We start from the raw sequence: 6,000 nt of genomic DNA on the forward strand, positions 1-6,000 counted from the left end.
CAGACATATGGATCAATGGAACAGAATAGAGAGCCCAGAAATAAAGCCACACAGATCAATTAAATCAATTAAATCAATTAAATTGAAGATCAATTAATCTTCAACAAAGGAGGCAAGAATATACAATGAAGACAAGACAGTCTCTTCAGCAAGTTGTATTGGGAAAGTTGGACAGCCACATGAAAATCAATGAAATTAGATCACACCATCACACCATACACAAAAATAAACTCAAAATGGCTTAAATGGGAGGAAGGGAGACACAAGAGGGAAGAGATATGGGAACATATGTATATGTATAACTGATTAACTTTGTTATAAAGCAGAAGCTAACACACCATTGTAAAGCAATTATACCCCAATAAAGATGTTAAAAAAAATGGCTTAAAGACTTAAACATAAGACATGACACCATAAAACTCTTAGAAGAGAACATAGGCAAAACATTATCTGACATAAATTATACCAATGTTTTCTTAGGTCAGTCTCCCAAAGCAATAGAAATAAAAGCAAAAATAAGCACATGGAACCTAATAAAACTTACAAGTCTTTATACAGCAAAGATAACGACAACCATAAGCAAAATGAAAAGACAACCTATGGACTGGGAGAAAATATTTGTAAATGATGCGATCAACAAGGGCTTATTTCCAAAATATACAAACAGTACATACAACTCAACAACAAAAACAACCCAATCGAAAAATGGGCAGAAGACCTAAATAGACATTTCTCTAAAGAAGACATACAGGGGTTTCCCTGGTGGCGCAGTGGTTGAGAGTCCGCCTGCCGATGCAGGGGACAAGGGTTCGTGTCCCGGTCTGGGAAGATCCCACATGCCGTGGAGCGGCTGGGCCCGTGAGCCATGGCTGCTGAGCCTGCACATCCGGAGCCTGTGCTCCGCAACGGGAGAGGCCACTACAGTGAGAGGCCCGCGTACCGCAAAAAAAGAAGACATACAGATGGCCAAAAGCCACATTGCTAACTATTAAAGAAATGTAAATCAAAACTACAATAAGATACCACCTCACACCTGTCAGAAGGGCCATCATTAAAAAGTCTACAAATAATAAATGCTGGAGAGCACATGGAGAAAAGGAAACCCCCTTACACGTTGGTGGGAATGTAAATTGGTGCAGTCACTATGGAAAACAGTGTGGAGGTTCCTCAAAAAACAAAAAATAGAGTTGCCATATGATCCAGCAATCCCATTCCTGGGCATATATCCAGACAAAACTATAATTCAAAAAGATACCTGCATCCCTATGTTCACAGCAGCGCTATTTACAATAGCCAAGACATGGAAACAGCCTAAATGTTCACTGACACATGAATGGATAAAGAAAATGTGGTACATATAGACAGTGGAATACTACTCATCCATAAAAAGGAAAGAAATAATGCCATTTGCAGCAACATGGATGGACCTAGAGATTATCGTACTAAATGAAGTAAGAAGAAAAAGCCAAATACCACATGATATCACTTATATGTGTAATCTAAAATATGACACGAACTTATTTACAGAACAGAAACAGACACACAGACATAGAGAACAGAACTGTCGTTGCAAAGGGTGGGGTAGGGGAGGGATGGAGTGGGAGTTTGGGATTACTAGATGCAAATTATTACATATAGAATGGATAAACAACAAGGTCCTACTGTATAGCACAGGGAACTATATTCAATATCCTGTGATAAACCATAATGGGAAAGAATATGAGAGACTTCCCTGGTGGTCCAGTGGTTAAGAATCCACCTTCCAATGCAGGGATGCAGGTTTGATCCCTGGTCAGGGAACTAAGATCCCACAATCCATGAGGCAACTAAGCTCACGCACCACAACTACTGAGCCCGTGCACCACAACTGGAAAGCCCATGTGCTCTGGAGCCTGCCTGCCACAACTAGAGAGCCCACGTGCTGCAACTACTGAGCCCGCGTGCTCTGGAGCCTGCACACTGCAACTACTGAACACATGCACTCTGCAGCTCATGCACCATGACTAGAGAGAAGCCCACGTGCCTCAACGGAGAGTCTGTGTGCTGCAACGAAAGATCCCATGTGCTGCAACTAAGAACTGACGCAGCCAAAAATAAATATTTTTTAAAAAGAGAATATGAAAAAGAATGTGTATATATATATATATATATATATACACACATATACATATGTATAACTTAGTCACTTTGCTGTACAGCAGAAATTAACACAACATTGTAAATCAACAGTACTTCAATACAACTTTTTGAAAAAAGGAAATGCTAAAAGTCAAAAACACTGTAACAGAAATGAAAAATACTTTTGATGGGCTCACAGTAGACTTGACACTGAGTCAGTGGATTTGAAGATACGTCAATAAAAACTTCCCAAACTGAAATGAAAATAAAAACAATGAAAAAGACAACACTATTCAAGAATTGAGAGAAAATTACAGTGTAACATATGCATAATGGAATAGCAGAAGTAGAGAGAGAGAGGGAGCAAAAGAAATATTTTAAGTAATAATGACTGAGAATTTTTCAAAATTAATGTCACAGAGCAAACCACAGATCCAGGAAGCTCCAAAACACCAAGCAGAATAAATCCCCACCCCACCAAATTTGCACCTAGGCATACCATATTTAAACTGTAGAAAATCAAAGACAAAAATTTTTGAAAGAAGCCAGAGGAAAAAAACACCTTACCTATGGAGGAACAATGATAAAACTTACATCAGACTTGTCTTCACAAATCATGCAAGCAAAAAAGGACTGGATTAAAACATTTAAAGTAGTGAAAGAAAAAAATCCACCTACCTACAATTCTGTATCAAGCAAAACTATCCTTCAAAAAAGGAGCAATAAAGACTTTCTAAGACAAATAAAAACTGAGGGAATTTGTCACCAGTCAACCTGCCTTGCATAGAGTATTAAAAGAAATTCTTCAGAGAGAGGGAAAATGATATAGGTCAGAAATTCAGATCAACATAAAGAAAGGAAGAACATGAAAAGGAAAGAAAATAAAATAAAACCTTTTACTTTCAAAATTCTTAATCTAATAGTAACTATTCAAAATAACAGCAAGAATATATTTGCTGATTATAGCTTATATTTAAGTGAAATGAATGACAGCCATGCTATAAGGGACAAGAAGGAGGAACTGGAAATACTCTATTATAAGGTATCTGCACTACCCATGAAGCATGGAATAGTGTTATTGGAAAGTGGACAGGGCTTCCCTGGTGGCGCAGTGGTTGAGAGTCCGCCTGCCGATGCAGGGGATACGGGTTCACGCCCCGGTCCGGGAGGACCCCACATGCTGTGGAGCGGCTGGGCCTGTGAGCCATGGCCGCTGAGCCTGCGTGTCCGGAGCCTGTGCTCCGCAACGGAAGAGGTCACAACAGTGAGAGGCCTGCGGACCACAAAAAAGAAAGAAAGAAAGAAAGAAAGTGGACATAGATTAGTGTAAATGCAAACTGCAAACCCTAGGGCCTCTAGTAAAAAATAATTTGTTAAAGAAGTATAATTGAAGTTCTAAGAAATGAGAGAAAAGGAACTTCCCTGGTGGCGCAGTGGTTAAGAGGCCACACTCCCAATGCAGCGGGCCCAGGTTCGATCCCTGGTCAGGGAACTAGATCTCACATATGTGCTGCAATAAGAGTTCACATGCCACAACTAAGAAGCCTGCATGGCGCAACTAAGGAGCCGGCAAGCAGCAACTAAGGAGCCCGCAAACCGCAACTAAGGAGCCCTCCTGCCACAACTAAAGGAGTCCACATACCACAACTAAGGAGCCAGCGAGCTGCAAATAAGGAGCCCGCCTGCTGCAACTAAGACCTGGTGCAACCAAATCAATTAATTAATTTTAAAAAAAGGAATGAGAGAAAATAGAATCTTAACAATTTGCTCAGATAAATCCAGAGAAGGCAGAAAAAGAGGGAAAATTTAAAAAGACAACAAAATGAGAGCAATGTATAATAAACAGCTATAAACAGCAATGTATAATAAATACTCACTAAATATAAATTACCTAAACACACCAATTAAAAGGCAGAGACTGAGAGAGGATATTTAAAAAATGAGACCCAATTATATGTTATCTACAGGAGACCCACTTTAAATACAAAGACATAGATTAGAAGTAAAGGAATGGAATTACCTCATACCATTAGGGTAGCTATTACTAAAACAAAACAAAAAATAGAAAATAACAAGTGTTAGCAATAATGTGAAAAAATTGGAAACTTTGTGCACCCTTGTGGTGGGAGTGTAAGATGGTACAGTCACTATGGAAAAGAGCATGGTGGTCCGTCAAAAAATTAAAAATATAATTACCACCTGATCCAGCAATTTATACTTTTGAGTATCCAACAGAACTGAAAACAGGATCGTAAAGAGATATTTGCACACCGATTTTCTTTTTTTTAATTTGTGGATTTAATTTTTTTATACAGTACATTCTTATTAGTCATCAATTTTATACACATCAGTGTATACATGTCAATCCCAATTGCCCAATTCAGCACACCACCATCCCCACCCCCCAGCAGCTTTCCCCACCTTGGTGTCCATATTTGTTCTCCACATCTGTGTCTCAACTTCTGCCCTGCAAACTGGTTCATCAGTATCAATTTTCTACGTTCCACATACATGCATTAACATACGATATTTTTCTCTTTCATACTTCACTCTGTATGACAGTCTCTAGATCCATCCGCGTCTCAACAAATGACTCAATTTCGTTCCTTTTTATGGCTGAGTAATATTCCATTGTATACATGTACCACAACTTCTTTATCCATTCGTCTGTCGATGGGCATTTAGGTTGCTTCCATGACCTGGCTATTGTAAATAGTGCTGCAATGAACATTGGGGTGCATGTGTATTGCTGAATTATGGTTTTCTCTGGGTATATGCCCAGTAGTGGGATTGCTGGATCATATGGTAATTCTATTTTTAGTTTTTTAAGGAACTTCCATACTGTTCTCCATAGTGGCTGTATCAATTTACATTCCCACCAACAGTGCAAGAGGGTTCCCTTTTATCCACACCCTCTCCAGCATGTGTTGTTTGTAGATTTTCTGACGATGCCCATTCTAACTGGTGTGAGGTGATACCTCATTGTAGTTTTGATTTGCATTTCTCTAATAATTAGTGAGGTTGAGCAGCTTTTCATGTGCTTCTTCACCATCTGTATGTCTTCTTTGGAGGAATGTCTATTTAGGTCTTCTGGCCATTTTTGGATTGGGTTGTTTCTTTAATATTGAGCTGCATGAGCTGTTTATATATTTTGGAGATTAATCCTTTGTCGATTCGTTTGCAAATATTTTCTCCCATTCTGAGGGTTGTCTTTTCGTCTTGTTTATGGTTTCCTTTGCTGTGCAAAAACTTTGAAGTTTCATTAGGTCCCATTTGTTTATTTTTGTTTTTATTTCCATGACTCTAGGAGGTGGATCAAAAAAGATCTTGCTGTGTTTTATGTCAAAGAGTGCTCTTCCTATGTTTTCCTCTAAGAGTTTTATACTGTCCAGTCTTACATTTAGGTCTCAAATCCATTGTGAGTTTATTTTTGTGTATGGTGTTAGGGAGTGTTCTAATTTCATTCTTTTACATGTAGCTGTCCAGTTTTCCCAGCACCACTTATTGAAGAGACTGTCTTTTCTCCATTGTATATCCTTGCCTCCTTTGTCATACATTAGTTGACCATAGGTGCGTGGGTTTATCTCTGGGCTTTCTATCTTGTTCCACTGATCTATGTTTCTGTTTTTGTGCCAGTACCATATTGCCTTGATTACTGTAGCTTTGTAGTACAGTCTGAAGTCAGGGAGTCAGATTCCTCCAGCTCCGTTTTTTTCCCTCAAGACTGTTTTGGCTATTCGGGGTCTTTTGTGTCTCCATACAAATTTTAAGATTTTTTGTTCTAGTTCCGTAAAAAATGCCATTGGTAATTTGATAGGGATTGCATTGAATCTGTAGGTTGCTTTGGGTAGTATAGTCATTTTCACAATATTGATTCTTCCA

Source organism: Orcinus orca, chromosome 14 (assembly GCF_937001465.1).
Source record: "Orcinus orca chromosome 14, mOrcOrc1.1, whole genome shotgun sequence".
NCBI lineage: Eukaryota > Metazoa > Chordata > Mammalia > Artiodactyla > Delphinidae > Orcinus > Orcinus orca.